We start from the raw sequence: 16,081 nt of genomic DNA on the forward strand, positions 1-16,081 counted from the left end.
CTATAGTTTGTCCCGCCTGCGCCTGACAGCCAGAGGGCGCGCTTTTCACGGAACTCGCATATGGTTAGCCGTATAGTCAGGCAAAGTTAGGAAAGCGATACGTACGTGTTGCGAGACTTCGCTTCAGTGTCTGGCTGTCTGCCTTCAAGACAAACTTTTCTGCGCAAATCAATAATGACCACAGGCAACCGAGATGGAGTCTCAGGCGGTGGTGTAATGCTGTTGTGCAACACAGCGTAAGGGAAGCTAAGTGTGGTATTAATTAGAACGCATAAATGGTAAGGAAAAGCGAAATGAACGTGAACGAAAAGACAACTTTTCGCAGGTGGAAGTAAAAAGCACATCTTCCACTCTACGCATGCAGTGCTCTGTCACTTCCACTCTCGCGTCCACTGCCTCGAGTGGCGAACACTCACGGCCAGATCTTGCGCACATAAACAATTAACCGACAAAAGCGGATGGGAGGAAAGCCGCCACCGTAGCTCAAGTGGTAGAGCGTCTTCGTGAATAACATGTCCAGCATCAGGTTGACTACGATTTTCTCTTACGAATGATTCTAACGTAAAAGCGTTTCGTGAATATGGGCCATGAAATTTGTTTTTCATTTTCTCCGCAATGCTATTCCGCACACTGAATGAAAATATAGCTTTCAAATAACAGCTCATAAAATGATTCAGTGTTGCTTTTCAGGGTTACTTTAAGGGCGAACGCGAGCCCTTATTCCAGGTGGTCTTTTACTTTTAAGGGGTAAATGAGCTCTGCTCTTTATAGTATGATAGACGGTGCTGCGCTGTATGAGGGTGCCTGGTGGTGGTGGTGGTTTGTTGCTACAGGCGGGTTTAGCCTAAGTGATCGAGACCGGCAATTGCTCCGCTGAGCGTCTCTTTCATTGCCACTATTACGATCTGTCGAACAGTTCTGTGTCTTGTAAACGTAAGGAGATTGTGTGAAGAGAGGGAGAGAGGAAAGGGGAAAGGCGGGGAGGTTAACCAGAGGGGAAGATCCGGTTTGCTACCCTACGCTGGGGAAAGAGGGGAGGGGGAAGTAAGGTGGTAACAAAGTAGAGATAAAGAAAGAAAGGAGCACAGACATACAATCACAGTCGGTCACTGTCACCGCATATTGCCACCGCACAGCACAGTAGCACTTGCAGCACTATGAACATCTGTCCAGGCTACAGCCGCTTGTCCAATTCTGTTGCCCTTAAAAACTGCAACAGTGCCCTCGTCGCCCTCTGCTGCGATGGCGATATCGTGTGAAGATTCATTGTGTACTATAGCAGATCCTTCCAAAAACAGAAGGCGCTGAAGGCATGCATGTGGGAGGTCTTTCTTTTGCAAGTTCACAAGTAGACTGTCCTTTTTTCTTTTTTTCACCACGGTAGCTTGGGCACGACCACACAAGTGTCCAATGTCTCCCGTCTCATTGCGCGAAGTACACAGCTGAGAACTTTGCTTCGAGCTAGTTGGCGTGTCATATTAAAGCGATGGCGTTAAGGGTCCCGTGTCGCAGAAAACCCGGCGTCGGCGTGCGGCGTCGACTGTCGTTTCGGGAATAATCATTCCTATTCGCGCGTATTGAACCACGCATACACAAGCACGCAGGCCCTCTGTGTAGCGCAAGAAAGTTACGGAACTAATTGAATTGATCAAAGTAAAATGCTTAGAAAAACCACCTACAGACATGACAGCTTCGGACTGTAATTTGAATATACAAGAAAACATAATTATGTAACGCGGAAACTCAAACACAAACCTCTTTTAACGCGATAGCGTTTTCCTTTTCTTTATTATTATGGGGCTTTTACGTGCCAAAACTACTTTGCGATTATGCGGCACGTCGTAGTGGAGGACTGCAGAAATTTCGACCACCTGGGGCTCTTTAACGGGCACCTAAATCTAAGTACACGGGTATTTTCGCATTTCGCCGCCCATCTAAATGCGGCCGCTGTGGGCGGGATTCGATCCCGCGACCTCGCGCTCGGTAGCCCAACACGATAGCCACTGAGCAACCACGGTGGCTGATAGCGCTTTCCAGCTGCCATTTGAGGTCTGTCTTATTAGGGGAGGCGCCGTTCCCTTGGTTCCTTACACCATCAAAAAGAAAAAAAAAAACAAAAGAACCACAAAGCTAGCCTTCGTACATAGCGTTCGCCGCCAGCGTTTCCCGGTAAACATTAGGGTTACATAAGTTGCATGCAGTTGCCGGGAAGCGTGAGAAGCACTAGGAGGTCTTTGAATGCTATTGCGTGAAAGTCGAAGCTTAAGCGTCCTCCAATTTTTTCCAGGAATGTTTGTGTGCAGTGCGCGCGTCCACGCCTGTTTTGGGCCGTTTAATGTTCTTGAAGTACACATGTAGCGGAGGATTGGTATCGTCCCGTCTTGAATAACCATGCAGGGGCACGTGCCACACTTGCTCTTATTCGGTGCAGTATGGTGAGGCTTCCTCTGGTAACCTTTCGCTACGTACTTATTCCGTCCATCGCTAACCCCACTGGATTCACCGATGTGCGGCAGAAACTGGCAGCAGGACTGCCCGTATACATGCGGCCGGGACGTCGCCGAACTCCATAGGCGGTCGACGGCCCGTTCACCTTGAAGATGTTACAGCCGGTCGCAACGCTGTCGCCTCCCGGCAACGGCGTCCCGCGCGAATTTCCTCCTAGTGTAGCGAGAACATCACGCGCCCGGAATGCGCACGAGACGACGTTATGTAGTTAACCGACGAGGCAGCTCTTGAGAACGAGGGGAACGCGGTGGCCCTCATTGCAGAAGTCGACGCAAAACTTGAGCTTTCTGTTCACGTACGCCGCGTGTTTGCTTCTTCCGTTTCGTATGTGTGTGGTGTGCCGCAGCGTGTCTGGGTGTATGTGTGTATCTGCGTGGTTATGCGTGTAAGTTTGTGTGCGCGAGTGTTTTGTGTCTAGCGGGCGCGTGTGTGGCGTTTCGAGTTTAATGATGCGAGGTGCCTCCTCATCCCTGGCGGGCATTTCTACATGCTGAGATAGTCTGGTAAACACGCGCACACCTTCCTGGTTTGTGGTAATGCTCGTTATTGTCTTCTGCAGCGTGAACAGCCGTTTGTCTGGAAGAGCGCTAGCCTTATTTTTACGGCTGATTCAGTTGTATATACTTTGTCCGACGCTGAAATAGTTACGGGAACAGTGAGAAGAACGCGGTTCTTTAATTCAACAAAACAAAATGTTACAAAATAACTTCCCGCGCACGTACGCCGCACCAAAGTATCCAAGCGACGCTCTCGTATACTGAAAAACCATAGACAAAGAATGATGGTAAAAGCGGAGCGAGTAACGATATTTTGGCCATTTTTCGTCAAGGTTGTCTAGGTTAACAACAAACGAAAAGAAAGACAGAAAGCAAGAAGAGGAAATGCAGAGAGATCAATCAGACGAGCGTCTGCTTTGCTGCGTTAAACTGGGTGTCAGAGAAAGACGGAGTAAGAAAGAGGGAAAATGGGAAAGAGTGAGCATTGAGTACACCTGGGACAAGGAAAATAAGGACGGCCATGAAACATTTCAGTAGTAAGCTACAAGTGAATGCGACCCCAGGCGTCAGAAACAGAGTTATCACTGCAAGAAAAAAAGAAAGAGGGAAATTGGCACACATTAATAAAGCAAACAAGCGGATAAACGGGTGTTCATAGGCATGTAAGTGCAGTCAGTCACATTTGCATGTAAAGCGAGATACAATATTGTCTGTGATATCCAACATCATCCTTTCTATAGCGAGACTATTCCCGAGATCCTCAATAAATAATCAGCGGAGAGTCAGATACCACTGTTTTTTGCACGGTCAAGGCGGTTACTGAAAACGCTCCTAGAGAATTTTTCGCCCATGTTCCGAGCGCCCATAGCACTACGCCGAAAGCGCCGAAATACGATGTTTTGCACCGGCACGCCGGGCAAAGTGATGCCTCGCTAGTCAAAATTCGCGTACTCGCAGCCCAGCTTTAGCTCTCGCTGTGCGCAACACGTGATAATACGCAGTACCTCTAGTATGCGGTAGAACACGGTACGCGGTGTTCCCGATAAGACCGCGCCATCTCCCCGCTACAACGGCGTGCTCCACTTTTTCACGTTCGCATGTCGCCTACAGATGTCCCTACTGGTACTGCTCGCTCACTGCCCCGCGTCACTGCGTTCTTCAGCAGGCAAGCAACGATGTACGAATAGGAGGTGCCTGCGAATAGAAATTTTTTTAGATCGAATCGAGCATGAATCGAATCGAATAGTATTCGAACAGTTTTCAAGGAAAGACCAGCCCTCTTCGCCATTATTATAATGAAGAAAACACCGTTTTTACAAATTCCTCGTTTTTACGAACAAGTGCGTATATTACATTGTGTATAGTCCGTACACAATATATTATATGAGTACTATATAGTCTAGTTCAAGCAAGACTACGACACGAGAGGAGCACGTCAACACACAGCTGAACAGCAGCGAGCACGCGAACAACAACAATTTTTATACCTCGGAACCCCGCCTCACTTATACTTGCTGCCTCGCGCGTCACTAAACACGTACAACAGCGTAAACACCCGTGAACAAAAACAACAGATAGAACTGCTGGCACTTATATACGCTAATATCAGCTCATACGCAGGAAATATAGTCCGTTTCTCGAAAGGGCTAAGTAAGGCTCACTATCCATCGCCAACCCTAGGAATTCACTCGAATGCCGTATTCAGTGAGCCACTCGCACTCACTTCCAGAATGTCGAACGGAAACTTTTTTTTCGTTCCGATTTTCGTTTCGGTTCACTGAAAACTGTTTAGTTCCTGTTCACATCCGGAGCGAAAGCACAACAGTTCAAACCGGTTCAAGCTTATTCGCGAGAAACAGCACACATTTGCTTTGTACAAAACATCGATGCTGCTGCTAAGCTGCACTGAAAGATTTGTGCACTGAAAGATCTGCACTGAAAGTTGATTGTGCTTCAGGCCGCACGTAATTAGAAAGGATTATTGAGGATCCAACAGCAATGATGGAATCAATGTGAAGCAACGCTTTATTGAGAGAGAGAGAGAGAGAGAGAGAGAGAGAGAGAGAGAGAGAGAGAGAGAGATAAACAGGAGAATACATTGAGGAAATAATTTTCCCGCGTACTACTCTGCTCAGGGGGAAATAGAAGAGGAGAAATAATGGTAAACTGAGGAGCACTTATGAAGGCAGGCTTCAATGCACAAAACAGCGGTTTCTTTAAAAAATTAACTGGAACGCCAATGCATTTCGACGGACACTTTGAATATTGATATCTCGGAACTGGTGCTGTCCAGAGAACTCTTTCCAAGTGGATACGCCATGCGAACTCAGCGCCTATAATTCGTAGATGTAAATATGTGGCGTATAGTAATTCATTAAAGGATTAATCAGCGCAGTTACGTTAATTATTGAATTGAAGATTTTGATTTCTCGTAGAAGTAATGGCCGTCTCATCGAGTAATTTAGGCCAAGTGTTAGAATTATGCTATCTACCATAGGAAACCTTTAAAAATTTTGGTGCAGTTAAAAACAAAAACACCCTTTATGTGTGTCGACCAAGCTCAAGGTTGCAAGAACAGGAGAAAGGAAAGTGGTACCTCTTAAACGCAAACCGAATCATTATATCGTCATGCAGCGGTGACATGAAAACGCAAGCGTTCTTTAGGCCGCTGATCGTCTCCACCTTGATTAAAAAGTTCGCCCAAATTTACTTCCAGTCTTCCTTCGGAAGACCGCCTAGGCGAGCGGATCCAATTACATCATCGATCGACGTGACAGGATCGCGACGGGATAAATTCCGCAATGAGGCACAATTCGCCTGCACCTTTTGCATGATGATCCCTAAGGGCCACAAAAGTCCGTCTGCGTTTCTTGAAGGACACTGGATTACTTGAACGCTTGTGACAGTGGAGATTCCTTTGCAACTGAGTGCGAATGACTAACCTTTAATTTTTTCTCTCCTTATCTGTTCTTCCTTTTTCCCCTCCCGCACTGCAGGGTAGCCAACCGGGCACGTCCTTGGTTAACCTACCTACCTTTCCCTCTTCGTTTCTCTCTCTCTCTCTCGGCGCGCGACTGCGCAGCAAGCTCTTAGTTTCTACAACACATTAGCGCTGGAGCATATAGGCGCGCATTAAGGACTTTTGCGTATTGCGCGCGTTATCTGCGAGCTCACGTGGTTCGGCGAACGCCGTAATATCGTTGCGCACTCTTGACCGCGATACCGTTGATGAGACCATGCCAGAGGTGACAGGCGATCGTTGCCCCTATTACCTTGTTCGTTTCTCGGACGAACGATAATCACGATACGGCGACGATTGCATTGTGATAAAGGCGAACACGTGTGAGCGCGTACGTCGTGCCAAGGCGCATTTTAAGCGAGCAGGGGAAAAGCGCACCTTGGCGTGGGGAATTTTCCGCACCGAAGCTCTGGTACTCGGGGCGAAAACATTAAGCCCGAATGTTTGCATTCTCTACGTCAACAAGCGGCGTGTCGCAAACGAAGTTTACAGTAGAAGCCGGATGTTGAGCGTCAAATGCGCGTCCAAGTGCAGCTGTGATTGACGTGTAAAGCGACGCCAAATTTATGACATCTCGATGCATTGTGTCAAGTATCCGCAGGCACAAGATAGCGCACGGACTAGAGATAATCGTGCATGTTAATGCGTACACGCAGAGGTACGGGCGTCATGATTTGGAAACATGTGCCCGATAGCGTTGAGATGTACGTAATTACTCGCGCCATTGCACGCGTGAAAGTGATAAGGCAACAATCGACATCATCGCTCAAGATCATCTGCAACGCAGCTTCCTTTTCATGCCCACGTAGCGTCAGCCATGTGCTTGAGGGCGCTCGTATTCTTACCCGTTATCGTTGAGAGCCGTTCGGTTATCACCTGCTGTTGTCTTTTATTTATTTCTCTTGGTCATATGATTTTTCATTAGTCACTTGCCTTTTCTATTTACCTTTCTTCGTTTCTTGTCTCGTCTCTGCTGGCCCTCTCTCTTTCCTCTGCTTTTTTCCTCTCCGTAACCACGTTGAGGCTTTTGCTGTAAAAAGAAACAAAGTGCTCGAATTAATTCTCAGTCACGATTGGATTCTGGTGTTTTACGTGCAGAAACCACGACTTAATTATGAAGCACGCCATAGTGGGGGACTCCGGATTAGTGGGGGACTTCGGAAATGCGGCCGCAGCGGTCGAGATTCAATCCCGCGACCTCATGCTTAGCAGCGCAACACGATAGCAGCTAAGCCACTGCGGCGGGTCTCGGTCACAATCTAGAAATTTTCATACCCACGGGTGATGAGCGTCGCCATATGCCAATCACAATGTCAGTGAACATGAAGGAGCGAGGAGTACAAGTAAACACACACACACACACACACACACACACACACACACACACACACACACACACACACGCACACACACACGCACGCACGCACGCACGCACACACGCACGCACACACGCACGCACGCACGCACGCACACACACACACACACACACACACACACACACGCACACGCACACACATACACACACACACACACCGTAACGCTATACCTAATCTGTACTCTTTAATTAAAATAATTTTGGTTATTCCATTTCATATTGTCCGAGGAGGTATGTATGTATGTATGTATGTATGTATGTATGTATGTATGTATGTATGTATGTATGTATGTATGTATGTATGTATGTATGTATGTATGTATGTATGTATGTATGTATGTATGTATGTATGTATGTATGTATGTATGTATGTATGTATGTATGTATGTATGTATGTATGTATGTATGTATGTATGTATGTATGTATGTATGTATGTATGTATGTATGTGCGCAAGGTGCAGGTCAGGCGTTATAGCAGGTCACACATTAATTTCAGCCACTTCTGGCATAAAAACGTCTACCTTACGCTATAGCTGTTCGTAAGAGCACACTTGAGTCAATGGCGATATGCGACACATTATTAGCGAAGGCGGCCGGCCAATGGCACACAGCTCTTACGAACAAAAAGTTTTGTGAATTCGGCCCCTGAAACATAGAAGCGCATGCAATTATAGCACCGCCGGCTCTTGAAAAACGGCACTTGCACAGCACACGTTGTTTGTAAGTAATATTAGCGTGACGGCATCGCACGGTAAGAGTGCATGACTAAGCCGAACAAAAACTTCAAGAAAACAAACTGCAGAGTTGCTCGCCGACACAACATGGTACTCGACTTCAGTCTGGAACATTTTCTTTTAACAATGTTCCAGCGCCATTGCCTGTCGTTACATGCGTATTGCTCTTTTGTTTCAGCTGACGCTTGACTCGTCGAGTGGTTAGCGATAGACATCAGGCTGTCCCCGCAGTGCATTCAGAGATTGCGAATGCTTTTCTCTGCAATATTTCCCCTCCGCTCCAACATGTGCTCTCTCCTCGGGCTTCCGTTCAGTACGACTGGCACATATGCCCCTTCTCGCTAATAAATAATACCGTGCAGTGTGACGGAATCGAGAGCTGACGTTGCCTAATCAAAGGCCAGGGCCCGTAATGAGAAAAATGTTAATACGCCAAAACGGCTTGTAAGTGAAGATTACAGCCGATTGTGATGTTAAAAGTATAATTGGCAAAGGCGCACGCCCAATGGCAAGCAACACATACGCCGGTACCAGTGCCAGAATCCACGCTAAATTCGTGATTGGCCTGTCCGTTGATGAGGCTTTTGTCGATTTCGCCATTGGGCAGCTCATCGACTACAGTATTTCAAGCTTACTGCGCTTCGTTTCGGCCTGCGCAATTCCTATGCTTCGTTGTCTTCATGATTGGCTCGACCATTGGCTATTGCCGGGTTTGTGAACGGCCATCGGTTAACCATACTTTCGCCGATTACTCGTATGGGTATTCGATAGGGCTTCGCTGACTTAGATAATGACCGGCGCAGTGGCTATGCATTATTTCCTAGGTATACTTTGTGGTACAAAATACATTTCTTGAAAAGGGACAGAAGAAAGGGAGACAGTGAAGCGCTTCACTGTCAGTTGGCGCTTCACTGTCTCCCTTTCTTCTGTCCCTTTTCAAGAAATGTATTTCGCGCCACAAAGTATACCTAGGAAATCTAAGCACCAACTTGCCCAAGAAGAAGTCCTTTTGGCTATGCATTAGTTTGCTTCGTTACTGGTCTGCGCTGTCGCTGTCACCGTGATTGGCTGGAGCGTGTAGGCTATCGCTCGCTTCCAAGTTGGTCTGTCCACTGACCCTACTTTCGTTGACTTCGTGGTTGGTTCGAGCAGCCCCGTTTTCGCTTACCAGCGAGCCGATTGTGCTGCCCATGCTTTTGATCACATCGTTATTGGCGGGCACCTTGGACGCGATCGAGTTGAGGTCGCCGACTCTGTGCCAGGCAGTCGCGGAACATTCCAACGAGCGAACACAGCTCCGCGAAAGTGGAGTCCGATCTGCTGACTTCTGATGGCTTTCGGAGGCGCTGCACGCTTTTGTCGAGACACAGTACATACAGATAGGGCGGGTGACGCGCGCGTCTGAGAATCGGAACTCTCTGTTCAAACAGCGCTCGACGTCGGGAGCGCGGAGCCGGGCCGCGAGCCGCTGCGCACAGATAGCGGCCGCACTCGAACGTCCTTGCGGGTCACTGCCACAAGCTGTCAATTTATGCGGGCACTGCATTCCCATTTTTTTTATCCTCTCCGCGGTTTATACGCGTGCGAAGAACTACGGATGCCAGTATCCTCAAAAAATATTTCCAAACTGTGGGGTTCAACATTACGAAGCTGCATTCGTTAACTTGCCCCATTATTATAAGTATACAGACGAAGGTCCGTTTTATCTTTATTTTTTTCTTCCGTTTCTAATTTCGCCATAAACTAGGCCGCCACGGCTGGGAAGGGCAGCCTCTCTGAAGTATTTATTTTATTTATTTCATGTAGTCAACCCCGCCCTGAGGGATCATTACAGGTTCAAAAAGGGTCATTACATGTGTCAAAAATACGTGATACATAATATTCACGTGATACATAATATTCATAAATCATTATATTCTATGTAACATACACATTCACTGGCTCTATTGGTAATAAAAAAAAACAAGGAACAAAGAGTGATTATATAAAGGAAATTCAACAAATAAATGCTCCTGCCAAAATTTAATATACATCATCATATACACTAAAACAAGTATCAAACGCATTTTTTAAATAGGCAGACCTTTCATTTCTCACAACTGCGTTCGGCAAACCGTTCCACATTTCGATTGTGTCAGGAAAACAAAAAAAAAAGGGGAGAAACATGCTGTAACTGGGCTTAAGCATGGCCGATCATTCGAACAAATGGCGCAACCTTTTCACTATTAGTCAAACCCTGCTCTTGGCCAGATGCATACCAGGGACCAAATTCACAAAGCATTCTCCTTCCCCGAACTGTCGGCTATTTCCCGGTCGTCATTACCCCAAATTCACTGGGCCTTACTATTATGAATCATTCGAGGGAATACGAACTGCACTGTGGATATGTTCCCACGGTCCGTATTCGCAAATTTCCTCTCTCGTGTTCACCGTGGAAGGCGGTGTTGGACCTTTACCTTCGCTAATAACGTGTACGCGGTCCTAGCCGGTGCATGTTCTTACGACTATCTCTAGTATATACGAACTGCTTGTAACACGAACTCCGTCTAAAAACAAAACAAAACAAAAAACATTGCTTTTCATCAACAATCTAACGTTAGAAATATCCAAGTCGTTCGAATGGGGATGACGAGGCGGAGTGCACGCCGTGACAGGGACAGCTACAGGATGCGGAATGAAGGCGCTTTGCGCAGTTTCTGACAATTCACATGAAAACCTTATAGGAGCAAGAAATAAAACATCCTCGTCACGTAACACTAGGAGACGGAAGTTAACATCAGCGTGAACGACACGAATACAATGAATAGTAATTTTGGGAAAGAAAATGGGGTCGGCTTGTCGAGAAAATGCATATCAATAGTGGACATTGCACCACAAGAAACGCTGAAATGAAAATGACAGGGTAATATGGCCTTGTCGCCTCCCGAAAGCAGTGACGCCCCAGTCGCATTAAGTCGATCGTGTGCAAGAGCACGTGATAATAAAACCTACATACGTTGAATGTATACCTAATTGATAAATATGCTACCTAGAAATAATTATCTGTGGGGCGCATGTTGAGTTAGGCTTTTAGTTATTCGTCCGGTAATCTGTGCTTGGGATTCAAGTGGCAGAAGTCGGTGGCATCTGACCAGCTTTGTAAGCTTTTTTTTTTTTTCTCACAGTAGCTGAATTGGTGTTATGTTGCTGCATGTGTGTGGCGGCTCGCTTCGTAAAACAAGTCAAGGTCTCCGATTTGAAAAGTATGAGCTCTTCCTCATATGCTTTTTGTATGCCGCTCTATAGATTTATTTTGTGCTGAGTGCTTCGCTTCCTCTTTAAACGCACGTCGTAGCAGAGGGGCAGCCGACCCCTCTAAGAATCACATATAGACTTCGTTACGTACATGACCGCTAGACGCCGGCAAGCAAGAAAAGATAAAGCCATGGTATTGTATTCGCCTTATCACCTTCCTTACCACGCTCATTTTGACCTTTACTCTTTGTTTCCCACTGGCATCGCGTGCATGTAATGCTCTTAGGCTGAACTATCGTATTTTCCTGTAAACTTCAGTCATAAGCGAGCATCTTTCTTGTCAATATTTTTAGCTGTCTCTCCGTATACTACTTCAACGCTCTCTTAGACCGAAAGTGTCGCACCAACTAGCCAAGCAATTTACTATTCCGAAATAATACAGCACGTCATCTCGACGAACAGCGTTGCCGTGTCGCGCACGTTGACACCGATGACTACTGGTGACTCAAGGCTGGTGACGCTGAGTCACCAGTCGTCCCCGCTGCAGCGTCAACGCCGCAAACCCGCGCTCGCCCGCAAAGCGAAACTCGGACACCCACTCACTCCGTTAACGCTCACTGGCACGACGTAAGAGTCATTCAGTCAGCTTCGCTTTCGAACGCAGCGAGGATAGTACAGGAGATGGAGAGGGGTGGAAAGGGAAGAGAAGCCGCGAATAACCGCGCACACGCGAACCGAAAGTCAACACCCGCTCCGTGCGACGCGCATTCTCACAGGTGTCGTTCGGTTGCGCGAGGGAACAGAAACCGTCGCCAGCCCGAGAGCGTCACCGGCGCGGCGACGTCGTTCGGGGACAACAATCGTCGACGGCGCGAGAAGCAGCGAGTACGAAAACAAGCCGCCGCGCCGAGGGAGCAAAGGCAGCCGTGAAGGCGGTGTCAGGTTTCCCCCATCGATCGCCGATCGGTTCGCGAGGGCGCCACGGAAAGAGGACCTGGCTTTGGCGCCCGCAGCTGGGACCCTGTCGCGGTGAACGGTCGCGACCGCGTGACGCTGGCGCCGCACGGCCGGGGACAACGAAAGCCTATACGCGCGGCCGACTTTCGGCGTCTTCCCGACGCGAGAATCGACTGCGCCAACGAGTTACACATCGGGGAACGCGCAATAAAACCGGCAGCCACGCGGAACGACACAATTTTCCGCGTGGCCGGAACGCGCTGGAACACCGTGCCGACAATGGCGCTGAGGTCATGACAGAAATGCATATTCCACGCGGCTGTCGTTTCTATAGGCGACAAAGGCTTGTGGCGCATCCCTGAAGGCGCGCGGTCGACATATATCGCGAGGCATGAAATACACGGTGATGACACCCAGCGAAAATACCTTCCTGCGTCTCGCTAAACAGTTTGCACTAAGATCAATTAGGTTTGTAACGCTAAATAATGTATTTTTCTTATGGCTAGATTCATTAGTCGTAAAATGACTGGAATAGCCGGCCGTTCGATGTCCTACTTTTCCAATATCTCATAGTTTAATAAACAATAACAACACCAACAATGATACGATGGAAGGTCGAAGACGGTCAGATTATCAAGCAAAGCATTGGCAAAAAGCTAAATTTCAACAACCGAAGGAAATAGGAAACCCTAAAAACGCTTTAGGTGCAGGGCGATGACGTTCGCACCATGGCCAGTCCCCCTCCTACCTGATCTCACTCTTCCACAAATCTATTTTACGTTCGATCAATCAGGTGGGATATGCATACCAAAGCACATCGCTTAACTCACGCACAAATCTAATAAAATAAATTTGAATACAGTCTTAAAGAAGTCACTGAAGAATAACGAATGTGAGTGTTAAGCTCAGCGACAACTAAGAAAGTCTGAAATAAGTCCTTGCGCATATTTTATCGCTGCTTTATTTCCAATTATTGGATACGCATACATTTTCAAACGGCACCCTAAAAACTACCGTGAAATTTTGCCTGTTTCTGCCCGTCAGGTAAAGAAAAAAAATGTGAGGCATCAAACTCGTCAACCTGAGCCAAAAAGAAAGGAAGAAAACCCCTCTACCTTCGCCTTTTCCTTTGGTGATGAATCTGTCACTACGACAGCTGAAAATTGAATCGCGGGGAGTTTGCGCAGCACTAGAAGAATCGCCAATCATTCTGCTGCGAAAATAGGCGTGTAATCCGGAAGGCGAATAGAAAAGGACCAATAAGAGAAGGAGAGAAAACGTCTGCACCAGCCTTCTCGTTTGACAGTGAAGCATCAGTGGCTACTATATTGCTTGTTTCCAGGTGAGAAACGTAATCTTGTAATTGGTCATTTAAATATTGGACTGACATTAATTTAGTATTTGAGGGGAAAATATCATCAAATTCAATCTGGAGGCTTACCTTGGATTTACTTGTTGGGCGAATACGTTGAATTTCCACATTCACCGGTGTCAGCCTTGCCTCTGTGTAAGTGTGGACGCAGAGCGCCCCCCCCCCCCCCCGCCCCTTTCCTAGACCTTAGTGGCACATACCCACTCCGGGGGATTGGCCAAGAACCGGGTAGTTCCTTGTAATAATAAGAAAAAATAATCATAAAATGACTAAATAAAATTGGTGAATAGGCATATAGGAAGTAATAGAAAGACTCTAGCTTACGATTTCAATAGAACGTAGGAATAAATTAGAACAAAAATGCAGCTAATGTAATGAATTTTGAAGGAATATAACAAAGCCTTCAGTTCCGATTTTATAAAGGACAGCTTTTTGACCCTGTCATACAATCCTGGATGCCATCACCAACCTTCCTGACACTTAGCCCAAGGGTCGAGGCCCTCAAAGATAGTAAATTTTCAGCAATTAAGTCCAATCTAAGAAGACGCTTAGGCGTTTCTAATGTTATTTTTCGCAGTTGAGAGTATCTTTGACAATCAATGACAAAATTATCGATTGTTTCATGTTCCCCGTAAGAGGACCAGTTCGGTGAGGGAGCCAGACCAGCTCTGTGTAGGGGGAAGCATTTGAACATGGATTTCGGCAGTGTATAGTCTGGTGATTGCGTGTTCAAGTGCTCGCGTTTCGCAAGTTTACTATCCCAATAATGTGACAAGTGCTGAAAATTTGTAGAGTTTGTTAAAGAAGGGGCGTGAAATTCACGCAGCGTCATTTGCCTCCGAAATCTCGCCCCTATGATGAAAGCTGATGCCGGTAGGATTTCAATGACTGGGCCTTTCAGGGACACTTTCGCCTACAAATCTGCAATTTCGTTGAGAAATAGGCCTTTATGTCCTGGTACCCAAACCAATACAATCAAAGGTAAATGACGGGGCACTAACGATTTGAAAGCTCGCAAAACCTGGGAGCCATCAGAAGCAGTGAAGGAGGAGCACAGATACAGAGAATCCGTCACGACGACTGTAGAACATGTTGATGTATTTAGCTTACGAAGGGCTTAAATTACAGGTAAAAATTCTGCTAGAAAAATGTGTACAATGTCTGGGAGGCGAAGAGAAAGCTACGAATCTTGAATAGGAGAAAATATTTCGATTCTACACTTTTCTTCATTTTTAGAAGTGTCAGTGGCAATAACTGTCTTGATCGGTGTGTGCAGAAAGTGATCCTTTAAGATAGAGCTTAGCATGCAGTAAGATAGTGCCTTTGAATTTTTACTGAATATATAATCGAACCGAACTTCAATAGAATTGGTGTTGCAACAAACAAGAGTCACCTCACTAATTTAGATGTTTAATTGATCAAGGACAGTTTGTACAAAGATAATTTGATGTGTGTGGAATCGCGGCCAGTACAAGCCAAAACACAAATCTGGCTAGGAGATCAAAACGGTTTGTGAACGCCTTATAGGGGATTCATATAACCTTAAAAATGATTGTACAGCTAATAATCGAAACCGCAGTACGAGAGAAGGGATCTTAGCTTTCACATATGAAACTTCATTCGCTACGAGTTCAGGTAGTCCTAAACATTGTCGCAAGGCCTGCCTCTCCAGAATATGCAGGCGCTACAAAGTACAATGCGTACCCAAATTGCCTGCTTGCCCTGTCGACAAGCTTCTTCTTGGTTATTAAATGCCAAGCCTAGGAAGTTTGGCCACAGACAAGGCCGGCTATTTGGAAGTCAAAGAGAGGAAAAGCAACAAACGCAATAAAGATAACGAAAATGCAAAACACCATCAGAAGTCCAGAACAAAATGGCAAATATTAACAGAGCAAGTCTGTGGCTTAAGTACAAAGTAAAGAAGAATAAAAGGTTGTACATATACAACACGAGCGTGGACAGGTCATGGGAACATAGACGAAATCGAAAAGTGGACATTAACTGCAGTTCAAAAAGAACTTATTAATTCACTCAAAATTCCACAGGGCCTCGAAAGCTAGTTTCTGTTAGCCCACGATCAAGGTCCTCAAGATTTTTGTTTTACACAGGAAAAGGGCGTCTGTTCCAAGTGTTCAGATGACTTAGAAAGGTATTTCGATACTGGTCGTGTCATGGGCCTTCAATAAGACAATGGTAAACGGATTCCAACATAGTGCCGTCAAGGCGCGAAGATTCAGACGATGTACTTTCCTTTATACGATGCAAGAAAAAAGGCGTAAGAAATGTATAGAGCGCGTTTAGTGAGTGGTCGGTCTTGAGGTTGACAGAGAATCAAGCCATAGGGTTCGCTTCTCTGTACTCATCTACCACAGAGCAGATGAGTT

The 16,081-nt window shown here is 46.4% G+C and overlaps 1 long non-coding RNA gene across 2 annotated transcripts in view; it reads right to left on the minus strand.

The window, feature by feature from the left end:
* The window catches only part of LOC135897642 (uncharacterized), a 76,203-nt gene that overhangs the window by 25,522 nt on the left and 34,600 nt on the right, over positions 1–16,081 (minus strand). Inside the window, exon 2 of one of the 2 annotated variants that reach the window (XR_010563104.1) lies at positions 6,971–7,054. This is a non-coding gene — a long non-coding RNA (uncharacterized lncRNA). Of the gene's footprint in view, positions 1–6,957; positions 7,055–16,081 lie in introns of both variants that reach the window. The other variant, XR_011514658.1, reaches the window with a different exon arrangement.

This window comes from Dermacentor albipictus, chromosome 5 (genome assembly GCF_038994185.2).
Source record: "Dermacentor albipictus isolate Rhodes 1998 colony chromosome 5, USDA_Dalb.pri_finalv2, whole genome shotgun sequence".
Classification (NCBI taxonomy): domain Eukaryota; kingdom Metazoa; phylum Arthropoda; class Arachnida; order Ixodida; family Ixodidae; genus Dermacentor; species Dermacentor albipictus.